The following is a 24,630-nucleotide window of genomic DNA, read 5'->3' on the forward strand; positions in this document are numbered from 1 at the left end:
CAATTCCAAGGCTAAGAGTGTAGATATGAAAAACAAATTTTTTGGACTAAGTACTGGGGATATGTCTCAGATGTTTAAAGGAAGCCTACACAAGCCCCCATCTCTGAATATCAAATTCCCAAAATTTTTAAGTTATGCTGAAAAGGAACTTATAAATGAAACCATGCAGATCCCAACTCCTATGGGCATTTACCATAACAGCAGAGGAAAACAGAGCACTGGTAAAGCAATATTCTAGATCTTTAATTTAAAAAATCCTTTTCATACAAGTGAGTCAATCAATGACCAAAACACACAAATTTGGGTACAGAATACTTGTGCTGAACAATGTTACAGTGTGACTCTATTTCAAGAACTTATGCCATTCAATATCCATTTGCTACAAGCACGTTCACTTGAACACACAAACCTATGGACACCTGAGGCGAGACGGGGGGAGGGGAGAGAGAGTTGCGGGGTGGGGTAGGGAGATAGTTGCGAGGCGGAGGACGGGGAGGGGAGGGAGAGAGACGCGAGACGGGGGAGGGGATGGAAGAGACGCGAGACGGGGGAGGGGAGGGGAGGGGAGCGAGAGTGACGCGAGACGGGGGAGGGGATGGAAGAGACGCGAGACGGGGGAGGGGAGGGGAGCGAGAGTGACGCGAGACGGGGGAGGGGATGGAAGAGACGCGAGACGGGGGAGGGGAGGGGAGGGGAGCGAGAGAGACGCGAGACGGGGGAGGGGATGGAAGAGACGCGAGACGGGGGAGGGGAGGGGAGGGGAGCGAGAGAGACGCGAGACGGGGGAGGGGAAGGCGAGGGAGCGAGAGAGACGCGAGACGGGGGAGGGAGCGAGAGGCGAGACGGGGGAGGGGAAGGGGAGGGAGCGAGAGGCGAGACGGGGGAGGGGAAGGGGAGGGAGCGAGAGGCGAGACGGGGGAGGGGAAGGGGAGGGAGCGAGAGGCGAGACGGGGGAGGGGAGGGAGCGAGAGGCGAGACGGGGGAGGGGGAAGGGGAGGGGAGGGGAGGGGCCGAGAGGCGAGACGGTGGAGGGGAAGGGGAGGGGAGGGGCGAGAGGCGAGACGGGGGAGGGGAAGGGGAGGGGAGGGGGCGAGAGGCGAGACGGGGGAGGGGAGGGAGCGAGAGGCGAGACGGGGGAGGGGAGCGAGAGGCGAGACGGGGGAGGGGAAGGGGAGGGGATGGGAGGGGGCGAGAGGCGAGACGGGGGAGTGGAAGGGGAGGGAGCGAGAGGCGAGACGGGGGAGGGGAAGGGGAGGGAGCGAGAGGCGAGACGGGGGAGGGGAAGGGGAGGGAGCGAGAGGCGAGACGGGGGAGGGGAAGGGGAGGGAGCGAGAGGCGAGACGGGGGAGGGGAAGGGGAGGGAGCGAGAGGCGAGACGGGGGAGGGGAAGGGGAGGGAGCGAGAGGCGAGACGGGGGAGGGGAAGGGGAGGGAGCGAGAGGCGAGACGGGGGAGGGGAAGGGGAGGGAGCGAGAGGCGAGACGGGGGAGGGGAAGGGGAGGGAGCGAGGGGGAGAGAGAGATATATGCGAGGCAGAGGGAGTGAAGAGAGGGAGGGAAGAGAGGGGGGAGAGGGAGGGGGGAAGGGAGGGAAGGGAGGTGGGAGAGAGGGAGGGGGAAGAGAGAGAGGGAGGTGGGAGAGAGGAGGGGGGAAGAGAGAGAGGGAGGTGGGAGAGAGGGAGGTGGGAGAGAGGGAGGGGGGAAGAGAGAGGGAGGGGGGAAGAGAGAGGGAGGTGGGAGAGAGGGAGGGGGGAAGAGAGAGAGGGAGGTGGGAAGAGAGAGAGGGGGAAGAGAGGGGGGAGGTGGGAAGAGAGGGAGGGGGGAAGAGAGGGAGGGAGGTGGGAGAGAGGGAGGGGGGAAGAGAGAGAGGGAGGTGGGAGAGGGAGGGGGGAAGAGAGAGAGGGAGGTGGGAAGAGAGCGGAGGGGGGAAGAGCGAGAGGAGGTGGGAAGAGGGAGGGGGGAAGAGAGAGAGGGAGGAAGAGCGGGAGGGGGGACGAGAGAGGGGGAAGAGAGAGAGCGGGGCGACGAGAGCGAGGGGGGAAGAGAGAGAGGGGGGCAGAGAGAGCGGGGGCCGAGAGCGGAGGAGAGAGGGGGGGAGGAGAGAGGGGGGAAGAGAGAGAGGGGGGAAGCGAGAGGGGGGAGAGCGGGGGGGGAAGAGAAGCGAGGGGGGAAGCGCCGCGAGGGGGGAAGAGAAGAGCGGGGGGGAAGAGAAGAGAGGGGGGAAGAGACGAGAGGGGGAAGAGAAGAGAGGGGGGAAGAGAAGAGAGGGGGGAAGAGAAGAGAGGGGGGAAGAGAAGCGAGGGGGGAAGCAGAAGAGAGGGGGGAGAGAAGCGAGGGGGGAAGAGCCGAGGGGGCCAGAGAGAGAGGGGGGAAGAGAAGCGAGGGGGGAAGAGAGAGGGGGGAAGCGAGAGAGGGGGGGGAAGAGAGAGAGGGGGGAAGCGCGAGAGGGGGGAAGAGAGAGAGGGGGGGGAGAGAGAGAGGGGGGACGCGAGCGAGGGGGCCGAGAGAGGGGGGAAGAGAGAGATGGGGGGAAGAGCGAGATGGGGGACGAGAGAGATGGGGGAAGAGAGAGATGGGGGGACGAGAGAGATGGGGGGAGCGAGAGATGGGGGCGAGAGAGAGCTGGGGGGAAGAGAGAGATGGGGGGAAGAGCGAGAGGGTGGAAGCGAGAGAGCGGGGGCCAGAGAGAGAGGGGGAAGAGAGAGGTGCGAGACAGAGGGAGGGGGGGCCAGAGAGAGGTGCGACCCAGAGGGAGGGGGGAAGAGAGAGGTGCGAGACAGAGGGAGGGGGGGAAGAGAGAGGTGCGAGACAGAGGGAGGGGGGGAAGAGAGAGGTGCGAGACAGAGGGAGGGGGGGAAGAGAGAGGTGCGAGACAGAGGGAGGGGGGGCAGAGAGAGGTGCGAGACAGAGGGAGGGGGGGAAGAGAGAGGTGCGAGACAGAGGGAGGGGGGGAAGAGAGAGGTGCGAGACAGAGGGAGGGGGGGAAGAGAGAGGTGCGAGACAGAGGGAGGGGGGGAGAGAGGTGCGAGACAGAGGGAGGGGGGAGAGAGGTGCGAGACAGAGGGAGGGGGGAGAGAGGTGCGAGACAGAGGGAGGGGGGGAGAGAGGTGCGAGACAGAGGGAGGGGGGAGAGAGGTGCGAGACAGAGGGAGGGGGGAGAGAGGTGCGAGACAGAGGGAGGGGGGAGAGAGGTGCGAGACAGAGGGAGGGGGGAGAGAGGTGCGAGACAGAGGGAGGGGGGAGAGAGGTGCGAGACAGAGGGAGGGGGGGAGAGAGGTGCGAGACAGAGGGAGGTGGGGAGAGAGGTGCGAGACAGAGGGAGGTGGGGAGAGAGGTACTAGACAGAGGGAGGTGGGGAGAGAGGTGCTAGACAGAGGGAGGTGGGGAGAGAGGTGCTAGACAGAGGGAGGGGGGGAGAGAGGTGCGAGACAGAGGGAGGGGGGAGAGAGGTGCGAGACAGAGGGAGGGGGGAGAGAGGTGCGAGACAGAGGGAGGGGGGAGAGAGGTGCGAGACAGAGGGAGGGGGGAGAGGTGCGAGACAGAGGGAGGGGGGGGAGAGGTGCGAGACAGAGGGAGGGGGGGGGAGAGGTGCGAGACAGAGGGAGGGGGGGGAGAGGTGCGAGACAGAGGGAGGGGGGAGAGAGGTGCGAGACAGAGGGAGGGGGGAGAGAGGTGCGAGACAGAGGGAGGGGGGAGAGAGGTGCGAGACAGAGGGAGGGGGGAGAGAGGTGCGAGACAGAGGGAGGGGGGAGAGAGGTGCGAGACAGAGGGAGGGGAGAGAGTGAGCAAATGGGGGTAGCAATATAGAAAGAGCTTCATGTTTCACTGTAATTCCTAATCCCTACATCAAGTGCATTACAAAAAAAAAACCTAACTACATGGAATCATGAAACATTTTAAGAAAACAGTCATAGTGTAGAGCCTTCTTAAAAAGGTTCCAAGAACAATGATCCAATTTCCTTGTACTTACATGTCACTTAATAACCATAGGGACAGAATTCGACTAATCTGGGCATATACATAACAATATCTTTTCACAGGAACTTTGTGGCTTACCACATGATGGTGGACAATGAAAACTATTACAACATGGATGAAAAGTAGTTCACATGCTTATTTCATTCATTAACCACAACAAAATCTGATAATATAATCAGTTATTTCATTCTTGCCAGCACTTTCCCCCTCTTCAAAATAAAGTAAGCTACATTTTTTCCACTATATGCACCTTACTGGCTTGTGAGGCCTGTTAGAATGCTTCCACTACTCTTATTCAAAAACTGTCAACTTAACATGAATTTCTGGTCCCACAGTGTGTTTTCCGTTTTGACCACATTGAATTAAGAAAGTTTGGCTTTGTGCCTAGACTTTTCTTCTGCTTGACAGATCTACAAGAACACTTATTTATGAGAAGATTTAACTTACCATCTAAGCTAAGGGAAGCATCATTATGACAGGTAACACCTCAGCTAATTTTTACAGGAACAAGCCAAGACTTCCAGCAGGTATTACAGGCTAGATGACACAGCAACTCTGATCTCCATTCCAACAGCTAATAAAAATCTCAGTAAGTAATGTGCACAGTTTACAAGCAACTATATCAGTTAAACACAGTTCATACAAATCATCAACTGCAGTAGATTCTTGTAGTAACAATCAACCCACATAGTTAAGTAACTGTAATTGCTGTCTCTCTCTCTCTCTCTCTCTCTCTCTCTCTCTCTCTCTCTCTCTCTCTCTCTCTCTCACACCCCCTTCCCCATGCACACCCGCACACGCGCACAGAGAGAGAGAGAGAGAGAGAGAGAGAGAGAGAGAGAGAGAGAGAGAGAATTATTTTAATTTTTGTAAGTACCAGTACTACAATATGAACAAACTAGTGGAATATGGAATTTTACAACAAGAAATCAGTTCTGCAAAACTGTAACACATCATATATATAGTCAGCACTATTTATCTAGTTCGCATCACACCACAAAAAGAGAAAGGAAACTGTGAGAAAAAAGTATAAATACTTTATTTTCACATGCCGTTTTATGGTTTTGCATAACACTTCCACAGCTAACGAATTAATATTTAAGAATCTTCAAAACCGTTTTTCGTTCAAAACATGTAATGAATAAATTGGATTTACACTGAATGAAGGCAATTCATGCCGCTTTAGCCGTTTCCAAGTCTTTTATTGAGAACACTGCTGGTTTCACACCATTACGGGTAAATCCTCAGGTAACGCAATGATAGCCTTCAACCGATCAAGAAGCTACGATGTGCAATAGTTCACCTGTACATCGAAAATCTCAATCCATTGTAGGCTGATGTTAACAGTAAAATTGGCATCTGCAAAAAACCCTTGGGAATCTCATTATTTATTGTGTCAAACTCAGGATAAATGTTTGTCAGTGTGAGCTTCTAGTACAACACTACCAGTTACCAGTCTGTAGCATTGGCTTAACAAATTGTTGCCCTTTTCACATCTGTTTCATTGTCTTATGATCCCATGTCAAGTCTGTCACTTACCTAGTGGTCCCTTACTTCCAACTTTACCACTGACAACAGCTATTACAGATTAGCATTTTCGTTGTAGTACCGAACTACAGAATGTCGTAGCCTCGCAACTGAGGATGCACCCGTAACAGTGCAAACCAGTAGTGTTCTCACTAAAAGACAACAAAACAGCTAAAGCAGCTTGAAGAGTTTTCATTCACTTCAAATCTAATTAATTTTTAAAACCTTTTTTTTAGTAAAAAAGGGTTTTTAAGTTTCTTAAATATAATTTTCACACAGTGGCTTGTATATGACATTTCAATCCCGTTTCCGTCAATATCACAGCACAATCACTGCTCTAATTAAAGTAACTGATGACCTGAAATATGCTATCGACAGCCGAAAGGCAACAATATTGACGCTACTAGACTTCAGCAAAGCTTTTGACACTGTTAACTTTGACATATTGCTCAGAAAAATGCAACAGCTTAATTTCTCAGACAGTGCAATGAGATGATTTGAAAGCTACTTAAAAGACAGATATCAATGTGTTGTTTGTGTATATGAAAAATCTTCTGGAAATATGTTTCCTTGGGAGTGCCACAAGGATCAGTCTTAGGACCACCTCTGTTTTCTTTATATGTCAACGGTATTTCATCGGTTCTGTCCTCCAGTAAATATCATTTCTATGCCGACAACCTCCAGCTCTGCATAAGTGTCAGACCTGAAGATATAAACATTGCAATCGCTCAGATGAATGATGATCTGTCTTCAGTAGCAACATGGGCTAAAAACCTAGGGCTTAAACTAAATGCAAAAAAAGACATGTAATTTTAATAGCCCATCAGAAATTAATAAGTTCAGATTTCCGCACTGCCTCCTAGTCTGCTTAACGGTATTCCAATACCATATCAGAAAACAGTTAAGAACTTGGGTGCAACTTTGGATGAGCATCTCAACTGGGCGGAGAATACAGTCGCAGTGTGCAGGAAGCCTGTCTCTATGCTCTCAAAAAGTTTCGGAACGTATTCCACAGGACTTTAAACGCCATCTCGTGCAAGCACACATTCTACCGAACTTCCGCTATTGTGATGTAATTCAATAAGGCACGAGTAGTGAAACAAAAGACGGCTACATCTAACCATGAATGCCTGTGTGCGTTACACCTGCAGAATTCGCCGATAAGATCATGTTAGTGCTTCATATTCCCAACTAGAGTGGCTGTGGCCAGACAAATTGTGTGACTACCATACTTTGTGTCTACTTCACCGACTCCTTGTCGCACAAGCACCCCAGTACCTTGCTTCAGAGATTAAACATCTTTCATGCCATCATAATCGAAATACAAGGCCAATCTTATTAGGTATCCTAACTGTGTCCACACACAAAACTTTTGCAAACTCCTCCTCAGTTGCCTCTGGAACAAACTGCCCATTACCTTGCACAAAATTCAATCCCCTGCTGATTTTAAGAAGAAGTTGAGGCATTTCCTACGACCATCCTTATTAACGTTTTCAACAAAATTAATGTACAAGGACAATCCTCTCATCTGTCAAATATCAAGCTAGTGTCTCCTACCTTGCTCCTTCTCTTCTTCCTCTTCATCTATCTCTACTAGCCACACAATCTTTTTTTCCTTTATATTTCCTTAATTATGTTTCATTATGTGCCTATTCTTCTCCTCCCTTCACCATCAGTCTCCCTCATACTCCCTGCTGCTAGCACTCCTACCTAAAATCTGTCACCTTCATAATGTCTAATTATAACAGTACTTATCATCTACCAATTTAAACTCTATATGTATGTACTTTTTTCCATGTGTGCCTTTGTAACTGTTTATTTCACTTTTTGTACTAGATGTAGCTTACCATGCCTACTAAAACATATGAATGTAAAATAAGTAGAATGCCTGGTTAGATGTAAGAGAGGATCTGATGGCCCTAATCTTGCCAGGTTAAATAAAATCAATCAATAAATAAATAGTTCATTGCCTGTCCTATTTTACCTGTCTGCCCAGTCTACAATGTCCGGCATCTGTAATAGGCGCTGGCCACCCAACTACACACTGTCTGGACGTGGTTTCACATGTTGAAGACACACACCACAGCACTCCTCCAACATGCGAGAAGTCCTGCAGTTTCCAAAAATCTCATACCAAGCCTCCAGCTCATCATCATCTGCGCTCAACTAAACTCAAGATAAATTGTGCACTTCCCCGTTCAACACACAGACAGCATGTTCACTGACATTACATGCACCGTGCATGTGTGTGACTACGTCATTCCTCACCAGGTGATGCTGCTATCACATGAATGGGTTTATATTGATAGCAGGTCAGTGTCAATGTTCTGGCTTGTGTGTGGATAAGGCCACATACTTCTGTTTGATAATCTGACAATTTCATGAAAAAGTAATGCAACTGCTGCTCTCTCAGCAACTTAAATGGGAATATCCAAGTGAATATTAAAGCACTTGCCTAATTGAATTCTTTCACATGCAAAAGTTATATATTTCTGTTCTCAGGTGAAATGAACAAATTAATAGCTTTTTCAATGTAAAAGGATATTCTCCATGTGGCTTCAGTGGAAACACAATAGAAAAATGACATACCTACCATGTGTGGAAAGATTTGCAAGGGAAAAAATTTAAACACAAAACACACTAATCAATATACTTGCCAATGTGACTGGGACAGAGCAACTAAAACTGGAATGGTAATAACCCATTTACATTTGTCACAGTTGGTATGGTACATTAAATTTCAGCACAGTTCACAGGACAACATACTTTTTAAGCCTAGGGATGAGAACTGGGCCCTTACTATTTAGAAAATGCACAAAACAGTAAAGAAAGAGACAAAAGATTCTACATTTTAGTTTCACATGGCACAAAATGAATGACCTAATTCAGAAACAAAATAATACCTGAAGACCAGAGAAATAGTTTGTGGAAGTAACTACACAGAATGAGGTGATGGCACATGTCACTGTAGAAGATAGGAATCAAGTGTGTGGGGAGCTGCCTAGCTGATACCACAACAAAAGCAGATCTCAAAAAAATACATAACAAGCAACTACCCACCATGCTACTAGAGACTTTCTTTTGTGTGTGTTCTCAAGGTCATTTAAGATTTTCGGATTTTGTTCTGTTGACTGGGAAAAAAGGTAACAAGCAGACATGTTATATGAACAAGGGAGGCATCATTATTTTTTTCACTAACGAAAATTATCGTGTAATCACTTCAACACACATGATGTGAATACTTTAAGCATGGAATAGGTCACCAAATAAATACCACGCAACTCATGGTGAAGCAGGTCCATGAAAAGGAAGGATAAATACTTTAACAGAATGTAGAAGACTCAAGATGCACGGGAGTAGGAGCTAGATGAAGAAAAGCACATTAAAATAGACAAAACATGCCACAATGAAGGGTTAGCACTAAACTGACTATTTTCATAGAAGTTAACACAGTGCGAACATTAAATTTTGTTTCCAAATGAAAGTGTGGTTAAGTCTGGGAGATAGAAGGGATACAAAACTTTCAAGGTTAGTTTAGAGTCATGGTGGCCATGAATAAGTAAGACTATAAAGTGAAATGGAGTAGTAGTGTAAGCTTCCTAATCTACAGCACCGAACTACACTACTTTCCAAGCATAAACACACGTGGGGAAAAAAAAACTAAGAGCATTTTGGTGAACTAATAAAATAACATCTACTCCCCTTAGATTACTAAAAACTTTTTGAAATTTACAATATACATATTCCAAAACCCTTTATATGTGTGTGTGTGTGTGTGTGTGTGTGTGTGTGTGTGTGTGTGTGTGTGTGTGTGTGTGTGTGTGTGTGAGAGAGAGAGAGAGAGAGAGAGAGAGAGAGAGATGAAAAAAATAGGCAATAAATGTAAATCCTTACATAAAATTTCTTCTCAAGGCACTTTAGAAATGACTATCAACTAGTACAATCCAAACTAACACCACACTTCCAGGTTACCACCAACTGATAGCCACATGCAAACTGACAACTTTATTTTACATCCTTTGTAGCAATGACCAAAATTTTTGCATTATCTTCTGTTCATCTAACACCTTTATCCTGCAGTAATTTGTATCAGTAAGTTTCCAATAGCTCTGGCATCAATCCACAGTATTTAATATCCTGAACGTCCTTAAAAAGTCTTGGTTCTTCTAAGCTACCTGACAATTTACTCCAGCACAATTTAAAATTAATACAAATAATCATATTTATTACGCCTATGATGCATTAATCTACAACAACGTTAACACAGCATTGTAAGGACCAAATTCTCATTCCAAGACAAATTTGTATCAAAACTTTCAGTGCACACGGGACACACTTAGTCTGGCAACTCAGCTAAGGCCCCTCCAGCTATAAATTCAGTGGACAAGAAATACAACGCTGGGCTAGACCCAAGCTTCATCGAAGCGCGCAATCCTCCCCACCCGGCACAAAAGGTGCCTACGAAAAGGTGGTGTCCCTTGGGGAGGAAATCCTAGCTTCTGATGTGTGTGCTGATTTACATAAAAGTAACATTATATGCTGAAATAGAGAATTCTCATTGTACTAATTATGAAACTTTTAAAGGTCTAGTTAAAAAAAATTCTGTTTTCAGAGATAGCATCACCATTTAAAGAAAAATTACTCTCATGTGAATAGTCTGCCATACAGGGTGCATTTAATACTGCTATTCATAAAACCTGTTAAATGGAAAGTTCCACCTCTACTTCTTAATAATTCTGAGAGAGGAAAAGCCCATCTCCTGGTTGGTCCGCATGTTGACACCTACTTACTAATATACAGGAGGTGGGCAAAATAATGCGAACACCTGACACATACACAATATTTACTTATTAATAAGTAATTGGGCCACAATTGGCTTTGAGAACATCTGCAACCCTTCGTGGAGTAGCTTCTCTTATTCTTGTACCAAAATACGCACCAACTGCTTCAACAATGTTGGTGCTGCAAATTCTGAACCTTTTTCACTGTATGTATGGGTGCATTCTCATCTTGGAATACGGCAATGTTCAGCAGCACTAGTCCGGACTGTGAGGGTAACAATAGGACCAGCTAAATACCACGACATAGCCAACTAAATCGTAACAGAATCTCACCTATACTTGACTGTAGGAAGTAGGCAGGGTGGACTGTATGCTTCTTTTGGTGGTCTCCATAAATAAACCTAACTGTTTGAGCGAAACAACGTAAACGATGATTCAGCGGACCACGCCACATTCTTCTAGTCATCAAATGTCCTGGTTCTATGATCACGGCGCCTTTTCTTTCGCAGCATTACATTGGCTTCCATCAGTAAGGGTTTCGCAACTGCAGCCCTTCCATGAATGTTAGCCTTGTGGAACTCCGTCCATACTGTTTTTGTCACCACAGTATCATCCAAAAGCATGTTAAATTCTGCAGCCACTTCTGCTGCAGTAGTCAAAATCCTTCTGAATGCTTGTCAGTCTCTGGCATTCAATTTTGAATTTTGTCCACTATTCCTCTTCGCCAGTGCTGTTTTACCACGCTTCGTGTACCTTGCCATTACCGTGAATACTGATGCTTGTTTTTTATTTTGTTTTGCTTCAAGGTGCAAAAAACAACTGGACTCATATGCGCCCAACTCAAAACTATAGTGCACAAAGACAGACAGGAGTAAAACAACTATACATCAGTCCCAATTAACATAATAGAAGACAGCTAAAAACAGGCATGAGGAAAAAGGACTAAAAAAGACACCATACAGAAATGGAGATCCAAAACTAAAAATTAAATGGCCTTCGCCACATTGCTTTGTCGCAGTTGACAGCCCACACGTCATTTGCTAAAATGGCGGATAAATCAGACAGCAAACCCAAGCAGGAACATAAACGGTTCAAAAATGGGCATTCCATCACAATATGGTGGACATTTAAAACTTACGCACCACTTAGTAAATGATGATCGCTAAAAAGGCAGTGCCCAATGCCCAGCCTACTTACAATGATCTCCTTCCAGCAGGAGGACCAACAGGTGGTCGTCCAAGCCGCTGGAAGACTCTCAAAAAGCTAGAGCTTATGCCTGTGAAGGGAGGACCATTGGCGATGCCAATGGGACACCACCTCCTGACGGACAGCAACACAGAGATCATCGGACGGAATATAGGTACTCAAGGGCTAAGGTACGAGAGCTGCAGCCTGGGCAGCAGCATCAGCAGCCTCGTTTCCTGGCAGGTCGACATGACCAGGAACCCACAGAAACATCATATTGGCTCCAACAAGAGTAAGCAAGTGACAGTTTTCCTGGACCCGCCGCACTACAGGATGGGCGGTGTAAAGTGCACATAGACTTTGAAGGGCGCTGAGTGAGTCTGAGCAGAGGACACAATTGAAAAGGTTGTGTCACCGGACGTACTCCGTGGCCTGATACAGGGTGAAGAGCTCGGATGTAAATACTGAGCAGTGTGCCACAAGCTGAAATCTAAAGACACAGGTGCCAATGACGAAGGCACACCCAACTCCACAGTCAGTCCGAGAGCCATCAGTGTATACAAAGGTATTACCGCGAAGTTCCATGCGAAGGTCATGAAACTGAAGGCGATAGACGAAGGCTGGAGTAGTATCCTTAGGAAACGAATTGAGGCCAAGGTTAACATGGGCCACTTCATGAAGTCAAGGTCACAAAGGGTTTGCACCCACCAGGAAAGTTGCAGGTAGTGTGAAGTCACTGTTCCAAGAGCTGAAAACGGACTCTAGGAGGTAACAGAGAAGTGGGATGAGCTCCATACTAATGATCAAAGGAATCATCAAAGGAGGAGGCATAGGAGGGGTGGCCACGCATGGCAGACAAACGGGACGCATACCCGCTGAGGGAAAGTCACGGTGGTAGAACAGTGGTAGTTCAGCAGCTTCAGCAAACAGACTCAACTGGGCTAGTGTAAAAGGCACCCGTGGCCAGATAGATGCCACGATGGTGGATAGTGTTGAGACAGCATAAGACGTATGGGCGTGCAGATGCATAAACACAGCACCCATAGTCTACTTTCAAACAGACAAGGGACCGTTACAAACAGAGGAGGGTGGTTTGATAGGCACCCCAGTAAGTACCATTGAGGACATGGAGGGCATTGATGAACCGCGTAAGGCGAGCTGCCATGTAAGACACATGGGAGGACCAAAGAGTGGTTCCTATCAAGCATGAGCCCCAGGAACTTCATAGTTTCAACAAAAGGAATGGCAGCAGGCCCAAGATGTAAAAATGATGGGAGAAACCGTCTTGTGTCACCAGAAATTCATACAAAAGATGAAACTTGAAAGCCACTGTAGATGCTCTAGAAGTAAAGACGATCAAGACATTGCTGAAGACACCGCTCAGTCAGACAGGTCCGTGAAGAACTGTAATAGATGGCAAAACTGTCAACAAAAAGGGAACCGGAGATGCCTGGCGGATGACACACCATTAAAGGGTTAATGGCAATAGCAAAGAGGACAACACTCAGGACGGAACCTTGAGGCACACCGTTTTCCTGGATAAAGATGTCCAACAAGGCAGAACCCACACCCACCTCGAAAACTCAATCTTTTAAAAATGCCTGAAGGAAACAGGACCGACTACCACAGAAGCCCCATATGTAAAGAGTACGGAGGATACCAGTTATCCATGTGTCTTAGGCCTTCTTTGAATCAAAAAATACGGCCACAGTCTGGGATTTTTACAGAAAACCATTCATGACATGGGTGGACAAAGTAACAAGATGGTCAACTGCAGAATGCCACGTTCTAAATCCACACTGTGCTTTGTCAGTAAATTGCGAGACTAGCCACCATACCAGCCGGGCACGAATCATATTTTCCATCACCTAGCAAATGTAGTTGGTAAGAGAGATGAGGCAGTAGTTAGAAGGAAGGTTTTTGTCCTTATCGGGCTCAGGTATGGGTATGTCAGTGGCTTCACGCCAGCATGCGGGAAATGTGGGCTCTGCCCAGATGCGGTTGTATGTGTTAAGCAGAAAATGCTTGCCAGCAAGAGAAAGGTGCTGCAACATCTGAATGAGGATGATGTCTGGCCCTGAGGCGAAGGATCGGGAGGAACTGAGAGCATGATCTAGCTCCCTCATAGTAAAGGCGACATTGAAGCACTCATAATTTGAAGCAAAGAAGGGTATCTCTCGAGCCTCCTCTGCTTGTTTCCAGTGGAGGAAGCCAGGGTGATAATGGGAAGAGCTCAAAACTTCTGCAAAATGGTGGCCCCAGATGTTGGAGACAGCAATAGGGCCCACGATAACATCGTCTGCTACGGTCAGCCGGAAATTGGGCAATGGATCTTTGTCCCAGAGAGCTGCCAGAGGTAGTCCCACATGATAGAGGAAAGGGTGGAACTGTTAAAAGAACTAGTGAATGAAATCCAGCTAGCTCTTTTGAACGCAACAACACTTTGCACACATCTGTTTATAATGAATGCAGTTTTCCATTGTAAGATGACTGTTAAAAGCACGGAGAGCAGGTCTCCGAGCGCGAATTGCGTCGCAGCATGCCTCAGTCCACCAAGGGAATGGGACACAACGTGGTAAAGAGGAAGTGCGACAGATGGAATGTTCTGCAGCAGTAAGGATAATGGTTGTGAGATATTCTACCTGATCATCACAAATGTGGAAATCTTGTTCTTCGAAGGTTGCCAGGGAGGAGTAAACTTGCCAGTCAGCCTTAGGAAGCTGCCATTTGAGTATGCACGTGGATGAGGTAGAGGTCAGCAAATGGATAGCACACCAGAAATGGTCGCTCAAGTAGGTGTCAGAAAGAATGAACCACTCAAGACAATGAGCAAGCTGGTCAGTGCAAAAGGATAGGTCCAAATGGGAATACATGTGTGAGGAGTCAGAAAGGAAAGTGGGTGCTCCTGTGTGAAGGCAGAAGAGGTTAAGTTGGTTAAAAAGGTTAGCAAAAAGGGCACCTCTCTGACAGGTCCTGGGAGAACACCAACAGGGATGATGCACATCAAAGACACAGTAGCAAAAATGGGGGAGGTAACTGTCCAATAAGCTGAATCCACTCTGGTGACATCAAATGATGGAGGGGCATAAATGATACAGAGGGAAAAAGTCAGGCATGATTTCCTCCTAGAGGGTGGTACTGTTCCTCATATGTCATGCCCTAGAACCCTCTCGTTGTTGTTGTTGTTGTGATCTTCAGTCCTGAGACTGGTTTGATGCAGCTCTCCATGCTAATCTATCCTGTGCAAGCTTCTTCATCTCCCAGTACCTACTGCAACCTACATCCTTCTTAATCTGCTTAGTGTATTCATCTCTTGGTCTCCCTCTACAGTTTTTACCCTCCACACTGCCCTCCAACACTAAACTGGTGGTCCCTTCTGCTAGTCAAGTTGTGCCACACCTTCTCTCCTCCCCAATCCTATTCAATAATTCCTCATTAGTCATGTGATCAACCAATCTAATCTTCAGCATTCTTCTGTAGCACCACATTTCGAAAGCTTCTATTCTCTTCTTGTCCAAACCATTTATCGTCCATGTTTCACTTCCATACATGGCTACACTCTATACAAATACTTCCAGAAACGACTTCCTGACACTTAAACCTACACTCGATGTTAACAAATTTCTCTTCTTCAGAAATGTTTTCCTTGCCATTGCCAGTCTATTTTTTACATCCTCTCTACTTCGACCATCATCAGTTACATTGCTCCCCAAATAGCAGAACTCCTTTACTACTTTGTCATTTCCTAATCTAATTCCCTCAGCATCACCCGACTTAATTCGACTACATTCCATTATCCTCGTTTTGCTTTTGTTGATGTTCATCTTATATCCTCCTTTCAAGACACTGTCCATTCCGTTCAACTGCTCTTCCAAGCCCTTTGCTGCCTCTGACAGAATTACAATATCATCGACAAACCTTAATGCTTTTATTTCTTCTCCATGGATTTTAACACCTACTCTGAATTTTTCTTTTGTTTCCTTTACTGCTTGCTCAATACACAGATTGAATAACACCGGGGAGAGGCTACAACCCTGTCTCACTCCCTTCCCAACTACTGCTTCCCTTTGATGTCACTCGACTCTTACAACTGCAATCTGGTTTCTGTACAAATTGTAAATAGCCTTTCGCTCCCTGTATTTTACCTTCAGAATTTGAAAGGGAGTATTCCAGTCAACATTGTCAAAAGCTTTCTCTAAGACTACAAATGCTAGGAACGTAGGTTTGCCTTTCCTTAATCTAGCTTCTAAGATAAGTCGTAGGGTCGTATTGCCTTACGTGTTCCAATATTTCTACGGAATCCAAACTGATCTTCCCTACCAGTTCTTCCATTCGTCTGTAAAGAATTCCTGTTAGTATTTTGCAACCGTGACTTATTAAACTGATAGTTCGGTAATTTTCACATGTCAACACCTGCTTTCTTTGGGATTGGAATTATTATATTCTTCTTGAAGTCTGAGGATATTGCTCACCAGGTGGTAGAGTTTTGTCATGACTTGCTCTCCGAAGGCTATCAGTAGTTCTGATGGAATGTTGTCTACTCCCGGGGCCTTGTTTCAACTCAGGTCTTTCAGTGCTCTGTCAAACACTTCACGCAGTATTATATCTCCCATTTCATCTTCATCTACATCCTCTTCCATTTCCATAATATTGTCCTAAAGAACATCACCCTTGTATAGACCCTCTATATACTCCTTCCACCTTTCTGCTTTCCCTTCTTTGCTTAGAACTGGGTTTCCATCTGAGCTCTAGATATTCATACAAGTGGTTCTCTTTTCTCCAAAGGTCTCTTTAATTTTCCTGTAGGCAGTATCTATCTTACCCCTAGTGAGATAAGCCTCTACATCCTTACATTTGTCCTCTAGCCATCCCTGCTTAGCCATTTTACACTTCCTGTCGATCTCATTTTTGAGACGTCTGTATTCCTTTTTGCCTGCTTGATTTACTGCATTTTTATATTTTCCCCTTTCATCAATTAAATTAAATATTTCTTCTGTTACCCAAGGATTTCTACTAGCCTTTGTCTTTTTACCTACTTGATCCTCTGCTGCCTTCACTACTTCATCCCTCAAAGCTACCCATTCTTCTTCTACTGTATTTCCTTCCCCCATTTTTGTCAATTGTTCCCTTAAGCTCTCCCTGAAACTCTGTACAACCTCTGGTTCTTTCAGTTTATCCAGGTCTCATCTCCTTAAATTCCCACCTTTTTGCAGTTTCAATCTACAGTTCATAACCAATAGATTGTGGTCAGAGTCCACATCTGCCACTGGATATGTCTTACAATTTAAAACCTGGTTTCTAAATCTCTGTCGTACCATTATATAATCTATCTGAAACCTGTCAGTATCTCCAGGCTTCTTCCATGTATACAACCATAGTAATTGGTAATGTTGCGTCCAATTCATTTCTCTTGCTGACACACCTTGTAGTGGATGTGATACATCATTGTACACAATGATTCTTTATTTGAATCAACAGCTTGCCAATATGGTGTTTACTTACGGAAAGGCAAATGGCAATGGGTGGCGGGCAGCAAGTGTGTATCAGGAGGTACATCCCCACCAACAACAACCACAGTGTTCAATGTTTCCAAAAGTTTTTGCAGTTATGTCTGAGACAGGAAATCATGAAGGATGTACTCTAAATGTTCGGCCAGCAGACTTGGAGAAAAATGTGATTAACACTGTGGAAGTGACATATGTGTCAGTACCAGGCAGTTGGCCCATCAGTACAGAGTGGGTCAGTCAACTGAATGGAACGTTCTCCATGACAATTGTTACTACCCTTACCACCTACAGTGTGTGCAGGGCTTATTAGCGACAGACTTTCCAAATCAGAAGAAGTTTTGTCACTGGTTTCTTCAACAGGCAATCACAATTCTGGGACGTATGTCATCCACCGCATTCACAGATGAGGCCACCTTCACGCAGAGTCGTATCTTTAGCTTTCATAACAGCCATCTGTGGGATAATATGCAGAACCCACATGGTATGGTGACAGCAAATTACTAGCATCAGTGCAGCCGGATAATAGGTGACCATATTTTGGGACCAGTCTTCCATCTGCATAGTCTAACAGGCCAGAACTACCGGCGTTTCTTGCAAGTGACTTTACCTCCCATTCTGGAAGACGTGCCACTGATGAATAAGGGTTACGCGGCTGCTACACAATGGTTCTCCAGCCCACTTCCCTGTTAACATGCAAACGCTTCTCATTCGTGTCTTTCCTGGTCAATGGATCAGATGAAGTGATTCAGTTGCACGGCATGCTCATTCACCGGATCTCAACCCTTGCAATTTCTGGTCATGTGGTCATCTCTTAAGTATTGTGTATACAGAGTCTATTCCAGGTGTTAAGGAACTGGAGCAGCATATTCATGCTGCCTTTAACACTGTTCAGACACAGCCTGGCTGATGTAAATGTGAGAGACAGAAAGCACTACAACACGTATATGCATGCATTGCGGCACATGGAAACCATTTTTAACACATACTTTTACTATGCCTGCATCGTGCGTCGCGTATTAGACTGCGGTATCTTTAACAATGTATGTTTCAATAAATGGTCTCTAGCATGGGAACCATGCTTTTCCAGACATAAGTTCATTACACCTTTTTTCGTTCCGTGTCCATCCTCTCATCGATCAGTCCCCAGAGATTGCAAATGGTGGAAAAAAAGCACCCTGTATAAACCAAAGACAGTATACGTAGAAATTTGACAATTTAAGTTTGATGTGGGTGCAAAGACGATGGGCACAAGTACGTCTGTGAGTCTGTTAACTGAATGTAAGACATTAATGGGTGCTCTACACCTCAATTTTTCTGGGACATCCTTATTTGTTTGTGAAACATGAAGACAGTGACACTGATTGCAAAGAGAAGAAACATACTTAAAAAGTTAGATCTTACAATCTGTTTAAGATCACTGGCTTAAGGTTAGTATTTCGGAAAGATGAATTACTATGAAAATCATTTGCATCACTGCAAGTACTCCCCCTGACCTTCAGAAAATAGTATCAGTAAAACTATTTTAAAAAACAGCACTGGGAAATAGCATTCATAAATGTCACCATCACATCACATGCCACTAAGAAGCACCAGATTTGGATGCCTGCATGTGTTGTTAGTTGGCCACACTATTACTCCACCTGGGAGTGAGGGGGTACTTCAGTATGTTTATCGTGAGTTTTATCGTGGTATTTCACAAAGACATATTGATCAATTTTATGGTAAGTGCACAACTGTCTTTAATTCATTCACAGAGTGATGCACTTTGCGAAGACACCATGTGTTTTCGGCAACAGCTGCAGGAGGCCAAGTGCAGTATTATTGTGGTTGGGTAGTAAATGTGTATTGCTCTGAATGGCTGTTATCAATGAAAATTATATTTTCATTCATTTACAATGTTGTTTGGTGCTTATCTTTCATAAGTAACGAGAAAAAATGCTAAAGAAAATATTATGCACAATATGGATTTAAAAGGCTACAAAGTTCCTTATTATTACTGTTGTGTCAATGCCACCACTTTCTTCAGTCCAAAGCCTGGTCTGATGCCACTCCACACACTACTCTATCACGTGCAAGGTGCCTCATTTCCAAGTAACTACTGGATATCTGCTAACCTTTAAAACCCAAAATCTGGGAGATTCAGTTTTAAAAATCAGGAAATATGAATGATCAAAAACATTGACTATTTTCAGTATAATCCCAAAGCAACTAATCTGAGTTTCTCCATATGTCATAAAGCTATGTAACGGCTATGAAAACACTATTTGGGCACATTTTCTTTGTATCAACTTGTCACTTTCATTTTTAAAACCAAATTCCAGTTTTTTATTGTTACTGACACTATTTAACATTTTCTCAGTGCTTTTTTTTTTTTGTTTGAACACGTTTTGAAACTTTCTCTGCCATGTGATTAACAAATGGCACATTGGCACAAAGTACAAAACACAAACAATTAATCAATAATGCTTCTTTTTCCTGTAACGAAAAACAAAACACTAAATCAAAATAATTTGAATATGACAAATCAGATGCATGTGAAATAACAAAAATAAAGCCTTTGGGGACTCCCACAGGAAAATAACATTTTAACCACACACTCTATAAATATTTATACCAATCATAAAAATGTCGAACAACAAGCAATTTCACTTAAGCACAATGACAACAGGCACACAAAATGCACAGAAAACAGGAAAAATAACAATCAATATAAGGGTCATGTGCGACTTCCTGATTTCTGTAAACACCTATTCGTGAAAGAGACTACAAACGACTAATGAGTGAAGGACTCCTGACTGCTGGCTTAAAACAAATGTTGGGTTTACAAAACATATGCCATTGGTTTGACAATGATAGGCTACAAATGGGGAGAAAACGTGAAAAATTACGAGTCTCTCCCCTAAATATGAAGAGTTGGCAGGTATGCTGCTACAACCCACATCCATTTGAAACTGTTAATACACTTGTCTCTTGGTCTCCTGATATTATTTTAACCCCATACATTGCCCTCTAATACTAAACTGACAATTCCTTTATGTCTCGAATCTGCGCTATCACCCAATCCCTTCTTTTAGTCAAGTTATGTCAGAAGTTTCTTCTCGCCAACTCTATTCTGTACCTCCTCATTAGCTAAGCAATCAACCCATTTAAACTTCAACTTCCTCTCTAACACTTACAACCAAGCCCAGCAGGTTTAAATGAGGAAAGCAACATTTCAAGTTTAAATGAAGATGAGCGGAAAAATGGACTAACCCTCAAATGTAGAAGCTTACAAATGGTGTATATGTGGACAAGGAAAAAAATTCCCAGATTTCCCAGTTAAAAATACACTTTCTCCCGGGTGAACGCACACTTTTCCAGTGTTAAGTGACAGTATATTTTCCCTTATCAATCCTTTGAATAGTTATGGTTTTATACTTGGGCATAGAATTTCCCGGCACTTTAGAAAACGAAACTCAGGGAAAAAGACACGCTTTGGAAATATCTTTGATGTGCAGCTTCATGTACACTGCGAATTTTCATATTACGAAACTATACGTTGGAATTCCACCAAACACTGCATGTTACTCTCCGAATCATTGAAATGGAAATTGTAATGCGCTTTCATAAGCCAGTCATAGCTCACGTCACTTGATCTCGCCAGCCGATGACAGTGGATATTCAGAGCATAGGACATGTGATGTAGTCAGCCAACAGCAACATCAGTAAGTAGCACGAAGACACAAACAGGGTAAGTTAATAGTTTAAATTAATATATATATATAGTGTTGCTACAAGAAAAGAAAAGCTTTCACATATAATATCAGTCACTAAGGTTAATAAGCTGCAAGAGAAGCTAAGCTTTCGTATGTAATGTTGATTTTTTTTGCGCGTGTTACACTTCAAGATACATCACACAAATGTGACAGTAAAATTTTTAATAATGACATAAATATCTGATCTTCAGAGTTCGTGTAAAACATTGAAACATCATACATTATGTCATAAAAGAAACTAGACATCAGAGAATACTCCATGAGCATCGGAATTTTGTGATCCATACTAAAATTTGCACATTTAAAGTAAGTACTTAAATTGCACAGTCGTATGTCCAGATTCCCAATGAAGTAGTCCTCGACCTGATATTAAGCTTTTCAGTGCGGTTTTCAGACTGTAAATTTTCTTGGAACAACAGTACTGTATTATATTATGTTTGGTTCTTTAGTATGGCATAATGCCACATGTGCTACAAGATGCAAACGTGCACTTGAAATGCAGCGAACAGTTAAAACAAGCCGGTACTGTGAAATTAAACATTTCCTTCCAAATACATTGACTGTCTCTGAGGGAAAGGTTAATAAAAGTCAAATTTCTCTAGCAAACAGACAAAAATAACTTCATTGTTCCACAAGGCGATTAATGTTTGACTGTCAGAAAGGTGAAACTAATGATATATTTTAGCCTTCTGTAATTATGTGAATGTATTTTAATTAACTTGATAGCTCCCGGCCACAGATATCGATTTTGTTTTCATTTGACATGAGAGTAAATAAAGGGAAACAGCAAAAACACTAAATGTAAACACGGCTCACGTGGAGACTACACACTTCCCCACTACAACTCAAACTGCTCTGCGAATCAGCCCCGGATCTACGATATTGCAAACCTGGCCAATACAAAAAATAAATAAATAAATAAAAAATAAAAAAATTGATTTTTCAAAAATATGTTCATCTTGTAGCGCACATCTTTCTGGAAAGTCAAACACAAAACGTGTGTGTTCAAGGAAATTTAAGACATTTGGTCTCAAGTCAGTGCCACGCCTCTTCATAATGCATTCTTCTACCCCACGTCACTGTATTTCGCTCTGTGGAAATGAAATGTGTGTATTTTGTAATGGATGGCATCAAACTATATTTAGGACAGTGAAAATTGAAATGTCCTGTGGTGCCTCTCCTGCTCCCAGTTGGCCTGTTTGACAGCCTGCCCCTCTTAAAAATCTCGCATTTAATAGACGGATGGGATTATTTGTAATCAGGAGAACAAGAACTCTTCAGAAGATTTGCACTCTTTATTGCCTATTAGCTAATAACTTACTGTTTTACACAACATAAAATTAAACATAGGATACATACAACCAATAAAGACAAAGAGAGAGGCAAGAAAGTACACATTTCTTCAATCTTTAGCTCCTAGCATTTTTTTCTCTCTAATCTTGCTACAGCTTTACATGGTACGCTTTTCTTTCTGCGAAAGAATCTATTACCTCATCAAAGTTCATCATACGTTTTGCTACATGAAAAATCAAAATGTCATTACCTAATAACAAAAAAGCTGTTAACACAAAGAATACCCAAGACTGGTGTGGTTCCTCAATCTGATTACGTCTTTTGTCACTGTCTGCAAGGTAAAACAAAATAGGTCTTTCTAATATTGCAGCAGTTTTGTAACACACACCAAATAAATGACTGTTTTGGCACAAATGGTCATTTTTACAACATGACAGAATATAATTCAACAAGTACCAATATCAAATGCCTATTAGGCCTACTACAAACAAAATGTTAGGAAATAGTTTCACATTTCATTCAGACGCACCAGTTTCTCAAGCATGAGATCGAGAAGTATTACGAAATTTTTATATACATTGGAATAATCTTATTCTTCCATAATTTGTGTGATGCCCCGTTTCTTCTCCTTTCTCGTTCTAACAAACAATCTTGTCATCACCAATTCTGTAGCTATTCCTACCATTGTGAAAATTTGTTTGTCGATTAAGTTCACTAACCCTGCCAAAATCACATGTTTAGTTATCCCGCGACTATTTTCTGGTTAGGCATTATTACGTGTTCGTGCAACATGTTTTCCGCGTTATTTCCAGAATAGAACTTAAGCGGCTGCTAGCCAGGGACTTTACAACTGGTCCTTACTAGTGTAGTGATCTGGCCAAAAATTTTCTGTGACAATTTCATTTTCTTGGATACACCGAGAAGATAACACTTAATCTCTCTCACCTGTTATTCCTGTTAGTAATCTATTACCATTCTAGTAGTCTGAATTTATGGATTTCGCTAGTAATTATAACACCACTGATCATTCACGAACACACTCAACCACATAATCAGAGAGCAATTGGCATTCACCCATTCGGCTTCACTCCGCTCAGTTCGTATAGCCCCGTCCCCTTTTGTCTTCAAAAGTTTATTTCTACATGCGACTAGGATTCTTCTGACAGACATCACATACACTATGCACGCATTCAAATATCAACTTACGACTCAAAATCATATGAATAACCAATAGACTGCACTAGATGCTAGGCGCTTTGTGAAACAATTTTTTGTCCCTCAAGAATATGAATTTGGCGCCCCCTCTCCCCAGTAGCTTCTAGCTGCTTGCACAGCCAACAGCTACATTCCAGTAGCCAGAAGTGGGAGAATCACTACTCAAACGCGGCTCAATTGTGCATGCACCCACTCTTAACTCCTAAAATGAATCTAATGTACACAGTTGTGACTACACACTCATCAGGGGCAATTTGTTGTTATTAAGCATTGCATAGTCTTCCTAAAGCCTTTGACCCATTTTGCTGTTGGCAGACATTTGCACGAGCGCTGTGTGTGGTTGTATATGGCGCATTTCCTTTGCAATTTAAGTTATCTTTTTTTTTCTCTCTCCTTTATGATTTATTGTTGAAGTATTATTCTGCAGTAGTGAGATGCAGCACTATCCTTTGTTAGAGTATCGGCTCTTACCAGACAGAACTACAAAAATGGAACTGATAACTAAAAAAATGAAAAATTCCCTGAATTCTAAGCAATTCCCGGTTTTTTTCTGGTTTTCTTCTGGATGAAAAAATTCCCAGGTCTTTCAAGGGTCTCCCAGTTGTCCCGGGTCATATACACCCTGCTACAGAAAGTGTTGCCATCTGTTGCTGGGTATGGGAACTATCAAAACTGACAACGTCAATTTTGATAGTTACTGTACCCAACAACAGGTGGCAACACGTATCTCTAAGCTTGTGCATTTGAGGGTTAGCCCATTTTTCCGAGTATTTCTTAAAATTATTCACACTTCATTAAAACCTGCTGCAAAGATTAAGGCACCTTTATATGTCTTGATCTGCTAGGACGTAATGTGTGTATTTTGATACAGCACTCATTGCTCTTCCAGCATGACAATTTAGTCTATGACCACAATCTCAACCGGTGGTTCAGCTATGTAATGTATACTGGCTTTCAATGTCTGCGCTAGCGGTATTAATTTTTTGCAGATTGGATGCACAGCTGAACCATCCACTTATATGACCGTTTGCTTTCTTTGCTGTGTAATATCTCCATCCTGTCATCTCTCTAGTGTGTTCTGTGTCACATGATTGGTTCAGTCATGAACAAAGAACAATTATACAATTATAGGAATGTACAAAATTAAGCAATTGTAATTCACAACACTTAATACTGTACTGGGAATCAAGAAGGCAAATAATAAGTGCCAGAACATTAAACTACAAGAATAACAAAAACAACAATTACATAAACCAATGACAGCGTTTGTAATCTGACAAAGCAGTTTGATGAATGCAAGATGATATGCACAAACAAGTCCGAGTCTCTTGCAAGCTGTATTTGCGACATTTAATGTGGTCCCATGTCCACATTTTTCAGGGAAGTCTTCA

At 43.8% G+C, this 24,630-nt stretch overlaps 1 protein-coding gene across 10 annotated transcripts in view; it reads right to left on the reverse strand.

Moving 5' to 3' along the window:
- LOC126356053 (protein pellino-like) overlaps nucleotides 1–24,630 on the reverse strand; it is a 237,675-nt gene that overhangs the window by 78,988 nt on the left and 134,057 nt on the right. The window lies entirely within an intron of this gene.

The sequence above is a fragment of the Schistocerca gregaria genome, chromosome 1, assembly GCF_023897955.1.
Source record: "Schistocerca gregaria isolate iqSchGreg1 chromosome 1, iqSchGreg1.2, whole genome shotgun sequence".
Lineage (NCBI taxonomy): Eukaryota > Metazoa > Arthropoda > Insecta > Orthoptera > Acrididae > Schistocerca > Schistocerca gregaria.